Source organism: Motacilla alba, chromosome Z (assembly GCF_015832195.1).
Source record: "Motacilla alba alba isolate MOTALB_02 chromosome Z, Motacilla_alba_V1.0_pri, whole genome shotgun sequence".
NCBI lineage: Eukaryota > Metazoa > Chordata > Aves > Passeriformes > Motacillidae > Motacilla > Motacilla alba.
Window position 1 is genome coordinate 56,683,336 of NC_052046.1, and position 22,484 is coordinate 56,705,819.

General features: G+C 43.5%; 1 protein-coding gene and 1 long non-coding RNA gene across 8 annotated transcripts in view; one reads left to right on the plus strand and one right to left on the minus strand.

Moving 5' to 3' along the window:
- NFIB (nuclear factor I B) overlaps positions 1-22,484 on the plus strand; it is a 264,606-nt gene that overhangs the window by 58,163 nt on the left and 183,959 nt on the right. The gene's annotated exons all lie outside the window — the stretch shown is intronic.
- Positions 12,535-15,822, minus strand: LOC119695329. The gene is made up of 2 exons (XR_005255171.1): positions 14,362-15,822; positions 12,535-13,533 (listed from the first exon to the last, which is right to left on the minus strand). It is a non-coding gene; the product is annotated as an uncharacterized LOC119695329 (long non-coding RNA).

Here is a 22,484-nt window from a genome sequence, read left to right on the forward strand (position 1 = left end):
ACAACAGTTACATTCAATGACACTGCAGTCCATACAATCTGCAAAAAAAGCCCTTATTTTCAAAGTTTGGTACAAAACAAAAGCCAGTTATCACAAATTGTGCCCATTTTAAAGGATGTTTGTCCTTTGGATCATTGCTGTCCCTGGGCTCAGCATATGATGTGAATGAATTGAGGAGAAGAAGTGTGACATGTTTCTGGTCCAATTTGCAAAATTTCATAGACAATTGTAACATTCTGTCCTCACCAAGAACTGTGGCCAATTAAGCCTAGAAAGCTCTCTTGGAAAGATTAGCTTTTCTCCAAAACAGACAGACAGCATGTTTCATATTAAACATTATTCATTTTATTATTTTGCACATCTAGTGTTATATCCTCTGGGAACCGGTTTTCATAAATCCCACTGCATTTAACTCCTCTTCCATGGTTTTTGTAGCAATCTAATAACTGATAGTTACATAACTAGACCTTTTTGAGTTTTATTAATCTGATTTAAATTTTGACCTATAATATGCATATACTGAAGAAGGAACAAAACTGAAAGGGAAGAAGGGACAAAGCTGTCTTTTCAGATGACTGCAGGAACCCTATGCTCAGTTATATGTTTGGAGGAAGATAGTGTGCTTAAGCACAGATACATATTGCTATTTACATGTTACTTTCTACTTCTTCCTGTCTAACCATAACACTCCAAACTACTGGAAAAGTAGGAAAGTGCTATTCTTAAACAAGATGGGATTAGTTGATTATGCCACCATTTCCTATGGCAAAAAAACTGCTAAGAATCACAGAATGGTTGAGCTTGGAAGGGATCTCAGGAGGTCATCTGGTCCAACCTCCTGCTTAAGCAGAGATACCTAGACACTGTCCAGGACAGTGTCCAGTTGTTTTTTTACTATCTCAACAGATGGAGATTCCATCACCATTCTGGACAACCTGTGCCAGTGGCTTGGTGATCCTCAAGGTGGAAAAGTGTTTTCAGATGTCCAAATGGAATCACCCGTGTTTCCATTTGCACTCATTGATTCTTGTCTTGTCACTGGACGCCACAGGAAAGAGCCTCACTGAATTTTCTTCACATGCTCCTCTAAAGGTATTCATATAGATTGATAAGACTCCCACTGAGTCTCCTCTTGCACAGAGAAGACTGTTTTGGCCATGGCTTCATTTTTCATGCCATATCTCTGCTCTGACCATGGGGAAAATATCACCATGAGTGTTTGCTCATGCAGATAAAATACACAACTCATCTATGAACAGGGCATGCCTTTTAATGCCACAGAAGAGCAACATTATGGATATGCTGAAGCCAGATACTTCCACTGTGGGTTTTAAATGAAAAGTTTTCACTGATAGCATTAGATAGGGAAGTCCTAAAACACTGCCACATTGTCTTCTGGATTTTTTTTTTTGTTGTTGTGTCCACCAGCCAACCTAGCACCAGTACTAGGTAAATCACAGCTAGTTTAATTCTAAAGCAACTTTTACTGCCACCACTGAAAAGGCACTCAAGCTAATGCAGGACACTTCCCAGAAGAGTTTGGCATTAGAACAGCCACAGTAAGGAGATGGCAAAGTGAAAAACTGTTGGCAATAGGCATTTATTCTTATGTGTAGTAAGATGCTTCCTTTATTACGTCTAGCAATAGTTTGATAATACCAGTGTTGTCTCAATAGATTGACAATTACAGACTGACAAATCTAACACAAGAATCAGTATCAAAGAAAGGAAAAAACACCTTAGGAGGGCCAAGAAAGTAAAAAATCACAGTATATGCTTTGAATCAGTTTCTTAAAGAGTCCGAAAGTTAGAAAATTTTGCTTTTTATTTAGAATCAAAAGATTCATAATTACAAAATCTGCAAGCAAAATGTTACTTTAAACACTTCCTCATCCCTGACTGATTCCTGCACAATGTCACAAGCATCCAGCAGCAGATTTCATTACGTTAAGAGTCTGGCCATCTAGAAACTTTTCCCCCTGCTGTATAGTTTTTCTGTATCTATATCTCACCAATACATCTGTGAATGCACTACAGGAGATTGCTTGGGAGGCCTCTCTGAGCTGAGGAAACAGTATCCACTTCTCACCTATTGTCTACATGGGATGTTACAGAAGGCAACCCAGCTGGCCTGGTGTGATTTGTCCTTGCTGAGGACACTGTCCATACTCCCAATCACTTTATTCTCCTTCCATCATCTGGACATGGCTTCCCAGAGGACTCGCTCCATAATCTTACCATGGCCCTAAGGTGAGGCTGGCCAACTTGATATCCCTAGACCCATCTCCTTGGCCCTTTTGAACAAGGCTATACATTATTTACCTTTCTCAAGTTGTCAGAAACCTCTCTCTGAAACACCAGATAATTTGAAGATTGTACAGAGTATGTAACAGGGGCATCAGCCCCACAACATCCTGAGGGGCATTCCATCTGGTCCCATGGGTTTGTTGCATCCAGCCTGCTTAAGTAGTCCTTAACTCCACCCTCCCTTATGCTAGGTCACGTTTCATTTTCCAAGGCCTTGATAATAGGCTTAGGGACTTAGGAGACCCAAAGACAAACAACCAGTAAAAAATCAAGGCAAAGGCGTCACTGGGAGTCTTAGACTTTTTCATAGAATCCCCTGTTGCTGCTCTTCCTGTCCCTTGATAATATCAACTCCTGCTGAGTAAGGGTTTCCTTACTCCATCCTTTTTGTTTCTCAAAAAGTTCTTGGCCCTTTGGCCTGTTTTGCATAACCTCTTAACAAAGAGACCTGTATGCTATTTCTGAAAGTGCTTTTGGCTGACGCACAGTGGTGAAAAAAGCTATCCAGCACAGAGTTCCAGGGGCCAGGGCTACTGCTCTATGTTTCACAACATAGTCCATTCCAGACTACGCTTCACACAACTGCACTTGTCTGCTGGACCAGAACTTACATTGCAGAAGTTCACTTTCCTGTACCTCGAATAAGCATACTTTGAAACAATAAACATTACTAATAGTCCCTCCATTTCATGTCTGTGTTACACAGCTGATCAAGTGCCATTCTACACCAATGTTCCATCAGAAGCAACACTAAGCCTCCTCAGCCTCACTGAAAAATCACTTACAATTCACAGCTTCAGGTGCAGGTGGCACTGGATAACACCAGCCATGGGTTTTGCTCTTTCTGTATTTACATTCCTTCTGTTCTAGATAGTATGGACAGCCTCTGACCTTTTCACAGCTTATATCTGTGACAGGGAGCTGAGGTTGTTTCTTTGAGAGTGTAATAAAAGAACAGAGGTTTTTTTGAAGTTATGGGAAGTTCTATTTGAAACATATTAGGCTTTGTGAGGGGAATAGATTTTACTATTCCATCAAAATCTGATGTAGAAAATTCAGTGGATTCTTTTTAATGAGCAAATATTGGACATGAGAAAATAAGTATGACAGTTAAGGTCCACACAGCAGGAATTCAGAAATCCCATAATCGTTTGAATTCCACATCCTGCTTCAGCATCAAATATGGGAAAAAAGCACATTGCCTTCACTTTTGGTGCTTCAGAGATAATTTCCTCTTTGAGATTTATAACCAATTTTTAACTGTTTTAGCTGTGTACAACGTAAAAGACTGACAGTAGTTTTGCGATTGTCAGCTCAGAAGCAGTCTGAAACACATAAGTCTTTATGTCCTTAATTAAGATACTCCTGTCTGACCGTGATGTATCCCCTATACATTTTTCAGCAAAGGGTGCGTGCATGTATGTATGTGTGTGCTTTTAATTTTTAATAGGAGAAGTAAAATATTTAGCAATCTGCTATGCAAGACACTACCACTTTTCTGGGTGCTCAGTCAAAAAAAAAAAAGCATAGATGAGGAATATTTTGAACAAGCTTTTCAATTAAGCCTGTTTTCTCTCAACATACTGAATACCATAAATGCTAGTTCTGGAAACGATTACAACATTTTTAGAACTGAAAAGTAATAATAATGAGATCTTGCAAACAATGAACTCTATTCTCCTTCTGACATACAGAAGGATTTACGAACACATTATTGCCTGTGCATTCAAAGAAAAGTCCCTTGTGCATCAGCAAAATAGGATGCAAATAACCACAAAGTTCTTCCACAATTACAGTACTTGTTTCACCCATTTAAGTTTTATTTAGCATTTTCATTATTATTATTATACTAACAGTAGATGGCAACATTTTCTTGAAACTTGGAAAACCTTTGTGAGCTTTACAGAGTCATTTCAGGTTTTACTCATGAAGCTTAGACATACAGAAAAATACCGTATAGCATATAATTAGCAACTATAAATTAACTAAATTTTTTAATTATCTATATAAATTAATATTGCAATTACATTATTACCTTCAAAACTCCAGCTTGCCCAGGAGACTTTCTGACTGGAATCCAGCTCTGACTGTTTGTTTGGTGATTTGGTAAAATGTCTATGTCCTAAGGGTTAAGCTTTCCGTACACAAAATCACAACCAGAGAAAAGCAGCAGGCCAATTTCTTAAGGAGTTATCGATAAAGCTTTTCCTGAACTGCCAGCATCTCAGCATGTCTGGATCAAGGTTTTCAGTATAGGTATTTGAAACTCTCCAATTTCTACTATATCTTTTTCCCCTGACAGCTGCTTAGTGAATATTCCCATTTGATGCTGAAGTTAATGAGAATTCTGCTGTTGACTTGATGGAAATGGGAACATCCTCTTTAATGTTAAAGGATAGAACTCAGTTACTCAGCTACTAAGATCACAATAAAACAGAAATTTCTTAACCCTTTAGAACTTGTGTTGTAATAGATGTCTTCATGCCTCAGGTGCAGGATCAGGCATAAGGTAAAGCACAATGTCTCTACTCACCCAAATTGGGCAAGTATTAACATCTTGGGCTGTAGTCTGGTCTTTGGATACATATGGAAGGTACTTGTGTAATGTCAGGCCAAAGGTTTAGGAAAGGAAATGTGAGCTGATATGTATATTAGTATATATATTAGTATATAATATATACATTAGTGTGTATATATATATATATATGTGTGTATATATATATATATATATACACATACACATATACATATATATTAGTATATTAGTGTATCCCTAGATATACTAATCAAAGTAAGGTTATTTGTGTGTTTGATTAGACTAGGCAGCACTGCCTGAACTAAAGACTTGCCTTGTAGATCTGTTCAAGCAAAATATTTTATTCCAGTTTTAGTTGCTTTGAATATTAAATACAGACCTTTTTGTAACTCTGTGTGTGTGATTCCTTGTCTGGATCTGACTTGAAATCTTGAGCTACAGCTTCACAATAACAACAAAAATGACCACAGAGTCATGGAACATCCGCCACTTTTTTTTTTGTTAAGTTACAGTGAAAGCAAAAAGCAGACCAGCAGGTACCTTAATAGTGCATGGCTTTGTGAACCTCTCTGACCATGGCACAGCATTCTCCATGGATAGTGCATCAATCACTGCAGAAGACTAAGGCATTATTTCTGGCTTTCAGAAGCACAGCCTGGGCCTTGTGCTGTTTGTGCAGACAAGTACCGAAAGAATGTCATTTGAGAGGGAGAGTGGGAGCTGAGTGAAGAGAGGGGGCCCTTGTATGGGGAAGAGAGAAGAAAAGATAAAGGAAGAAGGCTCAGACGCTGGAAAGCAAGATGACTTTTAAGCTGCCAAGGGTTTAACAAACGCAATCCTGAGGTTATCCGAGAGGAAGTGAGTTTCTTATCATAAATAAACATATGATTTCATGGGCATGCTCTGCATCTTGCCACACTTCTATGTGTGTCCTGTTAAGCAGTGTTTAGTCTCTGACTTTTTCTCGTGGAAGAATCTCATCTGCAGAACTTCACTGAAGGATGCCCATTTCACAGAGCATTTTTGTGGATGTGGAAGAGTTCAGCAAATGTCCCATATATTTACTGTTACAGCACTCTTTTCTGATAATGGAATGAAAGATAGATAGATAGATAGATAGATAGATAGATAGATAGATAGATTAGATAGATAGATAGATACATAGATAGATAGACAGATAGAGTGTTTAGAAATTGAATACTCTGTAACTGTAAAATCTAGTAAATGTAGGGCAGCCTCTGTATTCTTCAGATACAGAGATTAAGTTATTTCTAAAGATGTGTTCTATCAGAAGAAAGCAGAAGGATCTAGAGGTCTAGGTAAATAGACTAGGATTAAGTAACTGAGGCTGCATTCCGTACTTTGCCTGTGACTGCAGAATTCCTTTGAGTATATCTTTCTGCAAGAAATCCAGTGCAGCTGCTTGAGAAACCTCTGGCTGTGGCGTGAGTAAGAATAGGAAGCTGCTAAAACTTGGCTGGCTGCTAATACTGATTTTGAATGAAGTCTAGGAAAATGTCCTACCACAAAAGACAGAAAGGTTTAAAAGCTGAAAAGTAAAACAAATCAGGAGATTCAGAGTCACTCATCTTAAGAAACAATGTGCATTACACCTATAAGATGTGATGCCAAAGTAGATTTCTGTTTGCAAAATTAAGAAGTAGTAGGCAACTGAATGATCCCAGAAAGAATTAGTCAGGAAAGAAAGGCACACATTACCAGTATTCTCTCCTAAAACAACAATGCATTTAGCCAGCAATTGCCTACTACCAGAGGGTGCCATTTTATGAAGTTGGAGGACACAAACATAGCCAACCCAAGAGGTTAAATGGAGAGGTAGGAGCATAACTTTTTATACACTTCAGCTTGAAAATAACATGGTAAAAGAGCATCTGATTTGATGCTGCCTTGTCTGGAATGTACAGTGCAACTGGATCTAAATTTTGGGAGAGTGCCCAGTTTCAGATGTCTAAAGCCTCTGTTGAAAGCAGTGGAGACTATACACTGCCAAAGTTTTATGTATGCAACTGCAGATTGATTGCCTAATGGCAGTGGTGGGCTTTGATCATGAATGTCTGGAGAGAGAAGTCTCAGTAGGTGCCCTTTCCCCCATTTCTCCCTTTACCCTTCTAACTCCTAACTCTATTCTTTTTCTGTTTTCTCCCTGCATTTACTACAATACTTTCACTGATACCTGAGATATAAAAGTTCCTCTCCCCACACATTTCTTTTCTTTAACAGCTTGCTAGTTGAGGACTGTGCAAGAGGAGTTAACTGGAGAAGGTGCAAGGGTATGCAATTGCTCTAACACGTTGTCTATTTTGGGCTTTATGGGTGAGAGAAACAGATGAAGATAATTTCCTCTCATTTTCTGTTTCTTCCCAGTAAATTGTGAGGAATTCTTAGGTACAGAACATCCAAGTGGGATCATCATCTCTATGCAAAAGAAAATTATTTCCTTACAGTTTGGTCAATGTGTGAGTCAGAGTCACACAAAAGATGTAATAAGCTGCTTCTGCTTGCAATTAGAGATTTTGTTCTGACGGCAAATTAAAATTTCAGTCCAGTAGAATTAGGTGTGAAATCTTGCAGATTTCCAGCTAACTGTATATTGTGATTCCATTTGGCAGCTAATAGGACTCAGAAAATTACTTTTATTGGCCTGTACTTTCCATTTTACATATACTTCTGGAATTGTGTGAAATGACAGCAAACTGCCATGAATATATCTTTACTCTATATTCACTTCTCACTTCCTTCCTTTAATAAAAAGAAGGGAAACACATCAATTTTTATTCCTTTTTAATGAAAAAAAAAGAACAGCAGTCTTAATACTTACATGTCTAACAGATGAAATGAAATTACAAAGAAATGTCTGAGAGTATATGCTCTGTTTTCTAGTGAAAAATCTTGCACAGTCTTTTGGTGTTTGTCTTTTTGGTGCACCTTTTTTGGTGTTTTTTTTTTTTTAATCATACTTTCCCTAAAATCAGCCTGATCATTCTTCTTTACATGTGCAGTTATGGGGAGTCATCTCAGAAGCTTCCAATTCTGCCACAAAGACAGATGTTTGAACAATTCCCTTCTGTTCAGTATCAGCTGTTCAGCAGAGCTTGCCTCGGAAATAAAGTACCAGTTACCACTAATTCTGGCTGCCTTTTCAGGAATGATACAGGGAATTTTTTAATAACAAAGCTACCTTCTTTGTTCTAAGGATTAACTAAAAAACCTCTGGCAAACACAGATTCAGCTCATCAACAGTAGAACTTTTAGAAACTTGCTTTTAGACTTTGCTTGCAGACCAATTAGTATCATTTTTATGAAGACATGGTGGGGGTCATCACACTGAGTCCCCCATGAATTCTGCATCTCTCCCTTTCAGGCATGATGAATTAATTTATTTGTTGAATAAAAACAAAGGCCAGGTCAGGTCACTTGAGAAAGAATGTAGGTAGCCTTATGGTGTGGTCTGCTGTGGGTGTAGAGTGAGGTAGTAAATCTGATTACTACTCAAAGATAAACAAACTTGGAGGTCTAGTTGAAGATGTTCTTCCTCATTGAAGAGGAGTGGACTAGTGAACATTTAAAAGGTCCCTTCCAACTCAAACTATTCTGTAATTCTATGGAGGCTACACCACCACATTGTCTTATAAGTTAGTGTCCTTAGGTGTGCATGTGAAGAGGATCTAAAGAAATGAAATTAAAAACACGCAAACCAGGTGAGGATATATTGTCAATATGCTTTTCAGAGTTGCGATGTGATTTGCTTTAAATAAGCTTCCTAAGGAGTTTCATAAAAGTAAAAAAATATACTTTTCTGTTTTCCTTTTTGTTGGTCACTGCCTTAACATTATAGGAGAGGTTCTTCTCCCTCAGAATCCAAAAGCCTTCTGAGAGGTGCATCACAAAACTAAGAAATGAAAACAAACCTGACTTTGCATACTAGAATCTTGACCAGGGCAGGGAGGAGTATAAAATTCCCTAGAAATGAACTCCTATTAAAAAAAAAAAAAAAAAAAAAAAAAAAAAAAAAAAGGTTAAAAATTAAGTACAGAAAATCATGGCAATCCAAACATTATGGTAAAAAAACATGGCAAATCATTTTTGGAGGGAACTCATTTCATATTTATTAATTAGGATGACCTCTGCATACTTCACCAAAGTTCTTATTTTACCATTCCTGAGCTCATAAAAGAGGGTATATTTCATCCCAGGGGTAATGTTAAGATACTGTGAGTTAAGCCCAGAAATATGTGCTGAACATCCCCCATTAACAGATGGGGTGGAGCCTTCTGCATAGGACTAAGTCTTGAGTAACCCTTTCACAACCTTCCTTCTCTCGTGTCCCTCTCTGCTGCTATGCTCTGGTCTGAGGAAACTTTTATGTGCAGAGCCATGACAGCCTATGTGGCAGCTGGACTTGCTGGAATCCCTGTGAGAGGTCTTCATTCACACTTGGTATTTGCTCTTAGGTATTCAGCAGTTATTGGTGGACTAGAAACACCATTATTCATTTCTTTCCCTTTGTGGGCCACAAATGGAAAGAAATTAGCCTTAAAAAGTATTGCATACTGTGACCATAAGTATAACTAGGACAACTACTGTAACATGGGGTGGCCTCCAGCTCTGATAAATTACACCAAAATCTAATTTGGCTTCTCTAACAGCAGGCGTCAGAAGAGTCATCCTTGCCCCACCTGTCATCTCTAAATAGGCCATATGGTCCTCAGTTCCCAAAGGTTCAGGACAAATTCCCAGATACCTACTCTGTCTGGAAACATAGGGAAGTTAGGGATGGACATCTTCAAATAGCAAGGAAAAAATATCATCTCCCTTTCTTCTTCCCATTGCCATTAAAGTGGCAATAGGCCATCACCATGGCATTCCTCAACCTTCAAGAAGAAATCTCGGTACTTCATCCTTTGTTGTTACTTCATCCATTTCCTCTTGTTCTTGATGATGCCTCTTTACTTTGGTGACATGTATGTCAATCAAAGAATTTGATTTTAGATTTCAGTCTAAATTTCCATTCGTAAAATTCTGTAGTAAGGGGAGAACTGCATTTCATTTCATAGCAATGGTTGGAGCTGATGCTCTCAATTTTGGTGGGTTGCACAACTCTGCCAAGCTTATCTGCCTAAAGCAAAATAGAGACCAATAGGTGTGGCACACTGTCCCTCATGGAGGCAGCGCCATACTGGTGAAACACCTCTGTTTCCTGAAATGGGACAACACGGGCCACCTGGCTGACTTTGAAGATCTGATTTCATGACTGAGATAGTAACAGCGATGACCTATAAGCAGACAATTGATGTTCGATTTGAGCTGATTAAGAAATCGGGAAAAGGGTGGGGGTGTAGGTCCCCCGCAAGCAATGATACCTGTCCATGATGAGATGGCATCCTGGAGCACATGGTGCAAAGCTTAGACTGCAGGAAACTGACAGCTCTGTGGAAAAGTTCTGCAGAAGGATCTCTGCAGGCATCAAAATCTCTGGAAAAACCTTCCAAAATGATTCCACAGAACATTATTCTTCAGTTTAATGGAGAAGCAGCATGAAGCGATACCCAGTAAACAGTTTTAAGCTCTCACCATGCCTCAGTTAATTAAAAACTAACGTGAATTCTGGAGCCTCAATACAAACTTGTGTCCATAGTCATTGTGCAGTACTCGGCAACACTCAAGAGTAGAACAAGATTTTAATTATTTCAAAAGAGCCTATAAACTTAGTAATTTTTCCATTGCTTCCCTTCCGTAAAGTGAGGCTTGTGGTCTGGAGTCCGGCGAGCCAGCGTTTCAGGGACGCCACAAGGAAAGCCCACACCGCTGCCTTGGGGAGCTGTTGAGGCCCGGGGGCACGGGAACACACGAGCGGGCTCGGGGCGGCGGGCAGGGAGGCAGGGCCTGCGGGCAGGGAGGCAGGGCCGGCGGGCAGGGAGGCAGGGCCGGCGGGCAGGGAGGCAGGGCCGGCGGGCAGGGAGGCAGGGCCTGCGGGCAGGGAGGCAGGGCCGGCGGGCAGGGAGGCAGGGCCGGCGGTTAGGGAGGCAGGGCCTGCGGGCAGGGAGGCAGGGCCTGCGGGCAGGGAGGCAGGGCCGGCGGGCAGGGAGGCAGGGCCGGCGGGCAGGGAGGCAGGGCGGCCCCAGGGCCGCGCATTCCGACCCTCCCGGCGCGGAGCCGCGAGCCGCGGGCGCGAGGGGGCGCGCGGGGCCCGCGCAGCGCTGCGCGGTCGCGCATGTGCCGCGCCCGGGGCTTGTGGGGGCGACTTCGCCCCGCCAGGCGGCTCGGGGGTGTCGCAGGCAGCCGCGGGACACCGAGGGCCGCTGGCCAGATCGGGGGCTGTTTTCCCAAGGGAAATGGAAGTCTCGGGCGTCCGAAAAGCAGTGCCGGCCGAGGCCGCGCCGGCGGTCACGGCGCTGCTGGGGAAGGCGGCAGATGGGTTTTGGGGTGGGGGCGAGGAGGGGTGCGGCGCAGACCCCGCGTGCGGCCGGCGTTCCCGCCCCGGCGGAGGGACCGTCTGCCGCTGGCCCCGCCGGGAAACTGCGGCCGCTCGCCCGCCGGCTTCGGCAGCGCGGTCTGATTCCGCCGGCGTGCACGAATAAACGCGGGAAAGCCTCGAGACCGTCCGTGGATGAACAGGAGGGCTGCGCTGCTGCCCCGCGACAGCCCCATGCCCGCCGTGCCCGGAGGCGGACGGACCCGCCGGCGGGTCGGCGGCGGAGACCGCAGGAATCCCGCCGGCCTGAGTCGGTGGGAAGTGGTCTGTAAGGTCAGGGAGGATTGCCCCAAGCTCCCAGAGGCGGAGGTTGTGCGTGCGCGAAAAGGTGGTCGCGGAGGCGCAGAGGGCGATGGCGAGGAGGTGCGCGGGGCCCGACGCTCCGGCCAAAGCAGGCCGCCCGCACTCGGGTCATCGGCAGCGAGCACGACGCGGCGTTGAAATCAAGCTTCCCGAAGGCTCCTGTGGTGAACATCGGATGCGCGTCTTCCCGCTACCCATCATCCCCAAACTGTTTGTGGTCTCCTTGCTTTGTACCTAGCCTCTTTATGGGGGCTTTATGTTCCAGTGAGGCGGCCTCTGCGAGGAACGCTGCGCTGCCTGGTGCCCCCGTCGGCGCTGCCCTCGCTGGGACGCGCCGGTCCAGGCTGCAGCCCGTGGTCTGTGCCGGAGCTGCCGCTACTACTCGGACGGTGCCGCGGCGGGACCCCGCTGCCCCTGAGCTCTCGGTGCTCTCCGTGGCTCCCTGGGCGTGTGCCCGTCCTCTTGTTTTAAATGCACCGGTCCCACGGGATGTTGTAACAGCGAAGTAAACACAGATACAAAGAAAAGGCGCCTAACTTGAAGAACAACGTCAGTGTTGCACTGTAAAAAATAATTGATCACTGTTCTTAAAAATATCAAAAAGCTTCTAAGATGAATTAAAAATAGAGAGGAATTAGAGGCTCTAATATTTGAGTGGGCTCTACAGAATCACACGAAGATGTTACTGCACAGCAATAGTCGGTATCGAATTTATCTGTGTGCACAAGCAGGAAAAAAATAACCTTTCTTTTACTTCTCTGTACAATTTCGGAGCCTTAGTGCTGAAATCCGGGTAAGTGGGAAACAATGTGCATAATTAAAAGAAAAAAACCCCACAACTGTTGAAAAAGGACGAGCAGTTAGCAACACACAAAACATCACGAAGACAGTAGGCTTGTTAGGCACAGGGCATATTTATCTGGATGGCTGCTCAGCCAATTTCTTCATAACAAACACTGTTTTTATAACAAAGACGTTATTGGTCCTTGTCGTAACAATAATCACTATATGACCAGGATTTTTCCCCTTTCGTTCCTGAATAATGACGGTGTTCTGTTGCTGAGAATGTAATGATTTGGAGCTACAAAACTCGGATTTTTTTCTTTTCTAGATGCTCCCTGTACGTACATTTCACCCTCGTTTTGCAAAGAACCCTACTTTGCTCTTATTTTATTCACTTGACTTCGTTCAGCCACTGGCCTCTGGCCAAGGAGGGCATCCTGCCCGGCTATACTCTGGTGGTACAGAAAATCCTGTGAAGAAGATCGCAACGTTCAGGCACTTGATTCAATGCAGTGGTTTTGCTAATGCATTCGTGTGTCCAGACGCAACTGATAAAAGAACTTTCTAAATCTGCAGCCAGGAAATTCAAAACTCCTGTAATAACTCCTACACCTCAGACTATACCCGTGCATGCACAGAAATGTGTACAGCATTATGACCTCAAGGATACTAGCTTTTAAAGTCTTGATCAATGTAATTCTCTCTTAAGGAAGCATCATTTCACAGAAGTGCCTATCTCCCTTTCCCTTCCCTTCTCTTCTACTTTGTCATGTCCCTTTATAACATTACTTGCATCTAGGTTGGACGGTTTGTAGCTAAATACCGAGACAGGTTTTTAAAATGTACACAGAAGTAACGTCATCTGGAACTCCTCGGCGGACGCGGGATGGAAGGGGGCAGGGTTGAAGAACATTTAAACGCACTTTACAGTACACTGTAACCGCAACAGTGGCTGCAGAACTGCAACTGGGAAGGGAGGAGTAAGGAGGGGGAAGAGGGGGGAATAGGGCTATTTGAAGTGATGTTTGAATCGGATTCACATTTTTAGTGCTGTTTATCAAGTGCATACGGAACTCCCTGAAACTGTTCAGCAAGTGCGGACAAAATATACCTGTTAAGGAGACAAGAAAACATAGGAATATTTTATTCACCTCTTACTTATTTTGATAGCTGGGCACGCCATTAATAACATCATAAAGGTAGCACCTACAGTAGGTTTACCATTTTTTATGGTTTTTAATATTTAAATTTTTAATGTTTAATATTTGGGGTATTTTCCTACAATACTGTAAACGTTTCTTTAGTTAGGCAAATGCTGCTGTCTACTTAGTTCAGAGTGACTTGCCAAGCTGAGGAAGCCATTTCCTGTAACAGGTACTTTGACAAGGATAACCAACAGTCTTATATATCAAAGAGTAGTCAAACCGCAGTGAGATTCAAAGCAGAGAATGTTGGAACATTTTGTTCCAGGGAACGAGCTAAAAATAACAGCCCCTCCCAGTGTTGGAAGGGGGTTGATTTTCACATTTGGAAGGGCAAATAGAAATCAGATTATTAATATAATCAAACAGAAAAATCTGACCGGAGAGGTGAGGGGTGAAAATGTCTAAACTGTCAGTGCTTTAAAAAATTGTCTAAACTGTCAGTGCTTTAAAAAAAAAAAAAAAAAAAAAAAAACAAAACAAAAACACCAACAAAAAAAAAACAGAGTCCAGAGCAGGGGCTCTGAACGGGGTTTGATGGGTTATTAGGAGATTTAATAATTTTGTACCTTCCTCATGGCACATCAGAACATGGTGTTTGAACTAGGTCATGGTAATGCCAAATTGCACAGCCAAGTGTAATGCTGCTCCAGCCGTTCTGCCACTCGAAGCCAAACGTGAAAGTCTCATTTTCAGCCCAAAAGCAAGCTCCTTCCACAGCCTCATGCTTTACTTACCTGCTCTCTAAACATGTCAGAAACTGAGAAACTGCTTTGACGTATATTTGGGAGATCAGACGCTAAGTGTGGTGCACGTCAATAAGGGGATGCCTAACAACATGATAATTACACCATCCACGTTACTGAGATATTTGGTTAGAGACTTTCAGCATCCACCGTGCGGGAAAAGAGAACTTCTTTAGCTGCAGATTGTAGGAGAAAATAAAAGCAAAACAACAACATCAAAACCCCTGACACCCACGTTTTTAATCCCTCAATCACTTTTTCTGCAAGCAGGAGAAGCTTTCCTCTTTTCCAGTAAGCGTGCTTCCCTATTTTCGTGAGCGGCTTGGGGTTTGTTTTTGGATTTGAATCTTTAAAGCACTGTAGAGACGACGTATTAACAAGAGCCGGCGGTCGCCCAGCGGAGCAGCGTTGTTCCCCGGCGCCCGTCCTCGCCAAGAGCTGCGCTGCGCCGGGGCACGCTGCCACTCTGCCCCGCGGCTCCGGCCACAGCCCTCGAGCATCCCGGCTCAGCTACGCCGTCCCGCCAGCCCTAGCATCCCCGCCAGCGGCCAACCCCCGGGGCCGCCGCCCGCCGCAGCCAGACGGGTCGGAGCTCCGGCTCTCCAGTCTCGCCGGCACTGGACGGCAGCCTTGCTCCCCTCGTACTTACCTGGTTTTCATCTGGTTCTACGACACAAACTTTGTGTCGTGTGTGCCCCCCTCTCCTTCTCCCGCCGCCCACTCCCCTCCTCCGGACACAAACACAAGTTCTTCATTCGGCTCCTCTGCATCGGGATGGGGCGGCAGTCCCGGCCTGTCCCTTTCCCGGGTGCAAGAGGCTTTCCTTTCCCCACGCAGGAGGCCGGGGCCGGACTTTCACCCCTACCTCTCTATCGCCTATTAGAAGCAAGGGAGTCCCGCATCTCCGGCCGCCTGCCCCAGCCTCCCTTCGCGTCCCGCCTGCGGGACTTTCAGCTTTCCCCCCTTCTGTCCTCCCGTTTGTCTGCCTGCCTGCCTGCCTGCCTCCTTTTTTTTTTTTTTTTTTTTTATTTTCCCCGCCGGTGACTTAAGCCCAAGCCAAAAGAGGCATAAGGAAAAATACAGCCGTGTGCTCCAGGTCTATAAATACAGCTAGGAGAGAGCGTCCAAAAGTTTGGAAGGAAAGGAAGAAGGCGTAGGGAGACAAAAGCCAAGCCCCGCTCCGCTGCTGCCGATGCTCTGGTTATGCTCGGGCTTCGCGGAGGCGGACAGAGCCCGTTCGCTGTTTGTTTGGGTGGGATTTTTTCGGGAGCGGAGCGGTGGTGGTAGAATAATCGGCGCATTCATTATTTCAGCTTTAAATATGTGAATTTTAGCCACAAATACCAGTCGATCTATCAGCCAACTTTGCAGCTGCTATTGTGAGAGGAAACTTTCTTAATGCGGCTAAAGCCGCTAGTGGAGGGTGATTTTTCTTGCTTTGTTTTGCTTGGGTTTTTCTGGGTTGTTTTTTTTTTTTTTTTTTTTTTGTGGGTTTTTTTGTTTGTTTGTTTGTGTTTTTGTTTTTGTTTTTGTTCCTTTTCCATCTAGTGAAGCCTAAGAGTCTGAACATTGCCTTGTTCCCTCCGTGTTTTGTGTATCTATCGGAGAGACAAAAATAAACAGTCGTGTCTTTAAAGGAGGGTTAGCGGGCCCCCTACCTGCTCTGTGTCGTCTTAGACGATACTCTCTTAGAAAGAGTATCCTGCCTCTGCAACACGCCTAAGTGGTGCTGCCGTCGCCGTAAAAGTAACACTGGGATGCCAGAGAGGAAATGACCAACATATGTCCGCTGTATCCTAAGTATTTATCCACGTTAACTGCTGTCCTCTTTATCCTACGCAAGAAATTGGTATTGGACTGAAAATACCACCCTTTCTCGGGGGGAGCAATATCAGTTCAGAATAACAACGACAGAAGGAGTCAAGGAAATGTGCATATACCGGGTGAAACAGGGAGAAACCGACCCAGTTTTGGAGTTCGTCTATTTGGGAGATTGAGGTTGTGAAGAGGAAGCAGGTCCGAAGTTAGGGAATGAAACTAGCAAGCGGTGAAAGTGACTTCAGTTGCGCAGGCAGCCTTTGAAAGCACAGGGAAGGACATGCCAAGCTGCCCTGCAGCGAGAGTGTGAAACGGAAGCAGCGAGAGGCCGCAAAACAGTGCGGAAAGATGCTGCCCGGAGCGGCCACCCGCCTCCCTCTCAAGCTCCCCAGGACGGGCGGCCCCAGCCCCAGCGCCTCCGGGAGGGGAGGGAGTGAGGGGAGGGTGCAGGGGGCCTCTCTCCCCGGAAGAGCAAAGCCATCGGCAGTTGCTGTGAGACAGAAATACGGGGTGCTGAGGAAAATAAGGACTGAGAGACAGGAGAAAATTCAAAGGCGCAAAAAGACGCTTCAGCCTTCAGTGCATCTTTGCAGGAGTTCGAGCTTTCTTTGCACGTAAAGCGCAAAGCAAAAAGAGATACTCCGAACACCGAAGAACCCTGTAGACTTCAGAGAAGCTCCTTTCCGGACCCTCCTACGTCTTCGACAGGGGCAGGAGGCAGCTTGATCATGCATTGCTGAAAAACGGAGCTCGTCACCCTGCCCCCGTGGCACTGTCATCCAAGGGGGAGAGTTGACCGGGTTTGCCAAGCTTTGAGGTTTTTGTTTAATTAGCAGTGGTGAAGGATGTTTACAAGCATTACTTTTGGTTCAGGGAAAGGATGATGAAATAGAAATTGTGTATCTGCTTTATCTCGAAAAATTCACCAGTGGTCAATGTGTAATGAAACAGCAATACTGCACAGCTTTTGTGGCAGCAGGGTTGTGAAGCCATCCCAATTCCACCTCACTGGCCTAGCTCTCACCACATTTGGCATTTCACATATGTAATACTTGGAGCAGAGGCTTCCCCACCATGCACATGTGCTGCCACCAGACCACCACAGCTTTACTGATGACAGATTTCTAGTAACTGTAGAGTTAATTCCAGGGGATGGATTGCACTGCCAGCCTTTGCAGCCCTGCAGTCTGCCCTGGGGCAAGCAGGGAGCTAGGGGGGGTGAGGGGGCTGAACACAGATGAGAGTAAAATACCCCACAGGCACAGGGACAGAGAGGTGTAGCTTATCCTGCACCCTCAGTTGGTGTCTCTGCTCACTGGGGTTAGCCTGCCAGCCCTCCAGGAGCAGCATGTAGCCAGAGCTCAGTCTATTTAAAGCCTCTGCTCCTGCTGCAGACTCCAAGCAGTGTGTGCCAATCCTCTTGGCTTGGCAACATTATTTTTGGCTGCAGCTCCCTCCCACATTGTAGGAAATACAATAAAATTTAAACAAACATTAAAAAAAAAAAAAGAAAAGAAAGGAAAAGAAAAGAAAAAAAACAAAGAAAGGAAAAAAAGAGATGCTGAGCAAGTGCTCCTGGCAGGGGAAGGAAAGGAGCCCAAGAGTGTCATGTTCTTCTCTGTCTCTCTGTTCTGTAGCCACCTCCCCTCCAGCTGTGGCACCTCTGCTTGCCCAATGTGGGGTGGTAGGTGTGGGGTGAGAGGAGGCGTCATAGCAGTGTAGCCCCACACTGGCTGCCATGGGACCTTTCCCACTGCAGTTGCCTTGACTCCCCTGGGCTAAAAGAGAGTGGGCACCACTGTGGTCCTTGCCATAGGCGCAGTAGCCTGCCCTAGGCCCTGGGGCAGCTCCAAGGATGGGGTTGGGATTACCTTGGTTTGAACTGTAATTTAGGTAGGACAGACCTCTCTGTGTGGGCACTGCTGCATTAAAGATGGTGCTGGGTCCTTTTGGTGTGGTTTGGGTTTAATGTTTATCCTGCCCTAATCTTCATCCTTGGTGTTGTGACAAGCTGCAGCTTTGCTGGTGCTGGAAAAGCCCTATTTCTAATATTTGCCATTCCACTATCACAGCTCAGTCTTAAAAAGAGAGTAGCAAAGAAAAAAGACATTTAAACAAATCCTACACCTGAATTGAGACCATGAGAGTTATAGGCACAATTTATTCCAGAAACAAAGAAACTCGTCTTGTCTCAGAGAACTTAATCTCTTAAAATTTCACAGAAAACAAGAGAGGATGTGTTTCAGTGAGGGAAAGTAAAACCATAAAGGAAAAAACAAATTATTTTGTTTTTTTGGTGCAGAAGAAAACACCAAATAACATTCCAATGGAAAAGCACTCCTTACTTTTTTTTCCCTCTAATATATCTCTATACAGAGACTATGATGCAGATATGCAAAATACATTATATACTGAAAAATTTCTACTTAAGGGCTGTAAGTTAATTTTGCCTCTTTGGAGGAGCTCATGTATTACTTCTGTTCACATACTGTGAAGTCTAATAGACTAATCTTCAGGCCCTTTACATGTCTTTCTGCTGCTTCAGCTCCTCCTACTTTCAAACATACTTTTTTTCTTTGGCTCAGCAAGAAGTAGAAGGAAGACAGGGAGGAGTTATGATTAAAATGTTGAGGGCTAGGAGGATAATGAAAGAGGTAAAACTTGCTTTGATTTGGTTTTACCTTATCAATCAGTACCATTCTTGTGACAAGGCTTGCTTTTCCTCATTCTACTCAAATCGAGCTGTTCTTGGCCTAACTCACCTCCTGCTGCTGGCAGTCACACCTTCTTTTGAACTTCTCTACTTCCTTTACTCAAGAGCTCCATGGTGTCCTGCTTTGCCACTTGCTTGCAGTAGTACATATTCTGCTGCAAAACATATTACTTCATTAATCAGTTAAGCCAATTAACAAAAAGATTAATACTCTTACCTTATTAACTTGAGAGCATGCATCTCTGTATTTAGAGTATTCACAGAACTATTGTGTATGATTAAGCTACAGAGAAGTTCCATTATAGCCTGTTTTCCATATGTTCAAAATGTTCTGAAAGTGTCACATTTGGAACTCAAATTTCCTGTGTCTAGTAAAAAATATTAACGCTCCAGGAAGTCTTCCTCTGAACACAAAACCAAGTCTTTCAGAAAGTCACTATATGTTTAAAGTATGAAGCAGGATTGATATTTTAGCTTATATATTTCCAAGTTATTTTTTTCACTCTGAACTTACATGCACTTGAGAGACAGGATTGCTTGTCCAGGGGTTGGTTACAGGCAGGATATGGGTTTCATTCTAAAACTGGCTCTGAGAGGCTGACTATAGTGAGTGGCTCCTGGCAAAGTTCAAAACTGTTATGCCACTCTTAGGTAGCTCTTCAGGGCTACAGTGCTGTTCCCTGGGCCTATATTGTTCCACTCCTCTTCCTTATTGTGGCTTACCTCTATGCAACACAAATAACCTGTGGTCACCTGTGGCTTATGCATATGTAATCTCCTGTCATGCAGCTCATTCCATTTTTACATGCTAGTCTCACCTTGGACATGCTGCCGAGGTTAACCAGGTCGTGACACCCAGCTCATCAAGGGGTTTGGTTACTGTCATGGTTCACAGTTCCTTTTGGTAGCTACATGGAAAATTAACACTGTTAGTGGGGCTTGTTCCAGGTTGAAGACAAGAAAGCTTTGTATGATTTCAGAGTGTGCCATTATAAATCCAGTGCAGCAAAATACAACAACAACACACTTCATTGTACACCTGTGCAGCTGTGACTATGGTGAGCTTGAATAGCCCATGACTGCTGAAAATATCTGCTTTTGAACTAAATATTTCATTTTTTAAAGAAACTATGAGTTTTCATTTAGCTGTTCTGGCTTCTTGTTTCTCTAGACAACACTCTCTGTCATTCACACCACAACATACTCCTGAGGTATACTCCTGAGACATTGTCTCCAAGTCCAGATTATAGATCATCAGTGATTGCATGTTGCAAAAATCTCCACCCAAGGCTGTGGAATTTGCCTTCCTTGAGGCTGCCCATTCCTTACATCCTAGGAGAGAAGAAGAGAATAAATTTGACAGTCTGGGCTAATTTTCACCTTAGTCTTGTGTCAATGCCTGCTTAAATAGTCCCCCTCTCCTATCTAGGATTCCAGTACTTGCCTTTAGCATTTAAAGAATAATATATCAACATTCAGTAGGCTTCTTGGCCAGAACAAACTTCCTGTAGCTCACTAGCCCTGTCTCTGTCATGCTGTGCTCTTCATTATGTGGCTTATGTGGTGCCAGGTGTGGATTTTTACACAAAAGAAACTTACTTGTCTTCTGACCAGTAATCTTTCCTTACAAACATTCTGGAATGACCACCTACTCTACTTTCCCTGACTTCTCTTTCCAGTGATTTATGAAAATAACCTGAAATCCCCTCCATAATGCACCCATGAACTGGGAACCTGGTTGCTAGCAGATGACATACGGGCCAAAATTCAGGGATAAAGGAGGATCTCTGTGGTCTTACCAGGTCACAGAATACAAAGGACATAGTTTTCTTTTCTTTGAATTGAAGACAAGAGATATGCTCATAATTTTTCCTGAAGAAACTTTCCTCCCCTTAGAATGAGCCAATAAGCAAAGCAGAATCAACAGAGTATAATTAAGAGCTCATATGGGCATGAAATACACATCAACTCTGGACATCAGTTGGATGAACATTTAAACCAGTGAAGTGAGGGAGCAATGCCTAACAAAAACAAAACAAAACAAAACAAAACAAAACAACAAAAAACCAAACCAAAAAAACCCCCAAAACAACCACCCCCCCCAAAAAAAAAAACCAAAACAAAACCAAAACCAAACAAAACCAAACCAAACCAACCAGCCAACAACAACAACAACAAATCCCAAACAAAAGAAAAAAAAGAAGAAATAATCTAAGAGAAGGGAACAGGGTAAAGTGACCTCTCTGACGAGGACTCAAACAGCCCACAGCAAGACTGAAGACAAAAAAGGGGCATTGACTTGTTCCATGGTTTCCAAGGCAAAAGCTCCTACTCCTGGAATATAATCAGCCCAGATATTTCACTGGTGTCCTCTCCTTCACACTGTCTTCTCACACAGCTAGAGCTGTCTCCACAGAGTACAAGATTTTCAGTTTTTCCAGATCTGGAAGTAGGTACTGCTCACCATTTGCTCCGCTCCCACAGAGTGCATTGGTGTGTGGTCAAAGGGAAACAGTATCCTTCAGAAATCATTCTCAACCACCAGTGTGACTACTGCCAGCACTTACTGGCAGTGCAAATCTGTATCTTTAAAAATCATTATTGTAAGCCTGAATACCTGTGATGATTCTAAAAGGGCTTATATAACAGATTATCTGTAACATTTCTATTCTAATATTTTAAGAATTATTTAATAAATCAGTTAGAAAATCTTCACAGGTATCTCCAGGCTTGTGAATGTGCAGGAAGGAAGAAGAAATTAGGAAGAGTCTAACATATTCCGTTTCCTGATAGTCAAAAAACCCATGGCAAACCTATCCATGGGTGTTGGAGAAGAGTGTCTTCTCCCATTTTGTTTCCATAGTATGAAATTTTCTCTTGCATATTTACAAAACACTGAAGAGAGTGCTTTCATTTAGTTCTTTTGCTGCTTACTGTGCCCCACTGATGACAAGCACACTGGCTAGCCACCCATCGCATGTCTTTTGTGCCTTGAAAACTGTTGGAGAGCCTTGGAGGTCCTCTTCCTTGGAGACTTTGAGCAGGACATTGTAGAAGGCAGGAGTAGAAATGGCACTGGCCATACTTTTATTCAGAATTTACTCAGTTAGAAGGACTGCCTTTTGGTTCGCCTGCTGAGTTCACACTTTACCACTCTCCACCAGCTGAGAATCTTCTGTTGGGTACATGAAGAGGTGTTTCTTAAAATGACATACACATCTTATCAATATTCATACTCTTGTGAGGAAGCAAGATCCCTGCTGTTCAAGCTGGTGAATGCCATCTCTGGGAAAGTAGCATTCTGGTCATCATTCTATTCTGTGGGTGCCAGAACCTGTATTGTCTTTCAGGCTTAGACGGTTAGGTGTTCTATGGGACTGGTAAAGTGCCATATATCCACAGTACTAACACTGTCTGCAGAGCAGTTTGTGAAGTCCATTCCTCTAAACCTTAGCTATTAAGCACACCAGCTACAGGAATAAAATCATCAATCATGTAAAAATCTTCTCTACCACAGGATCTTAAGCTGCCTTGATGACACCAAAATGACACAGACCTGTGGGAGTCAGGATGAAAAAGCCAC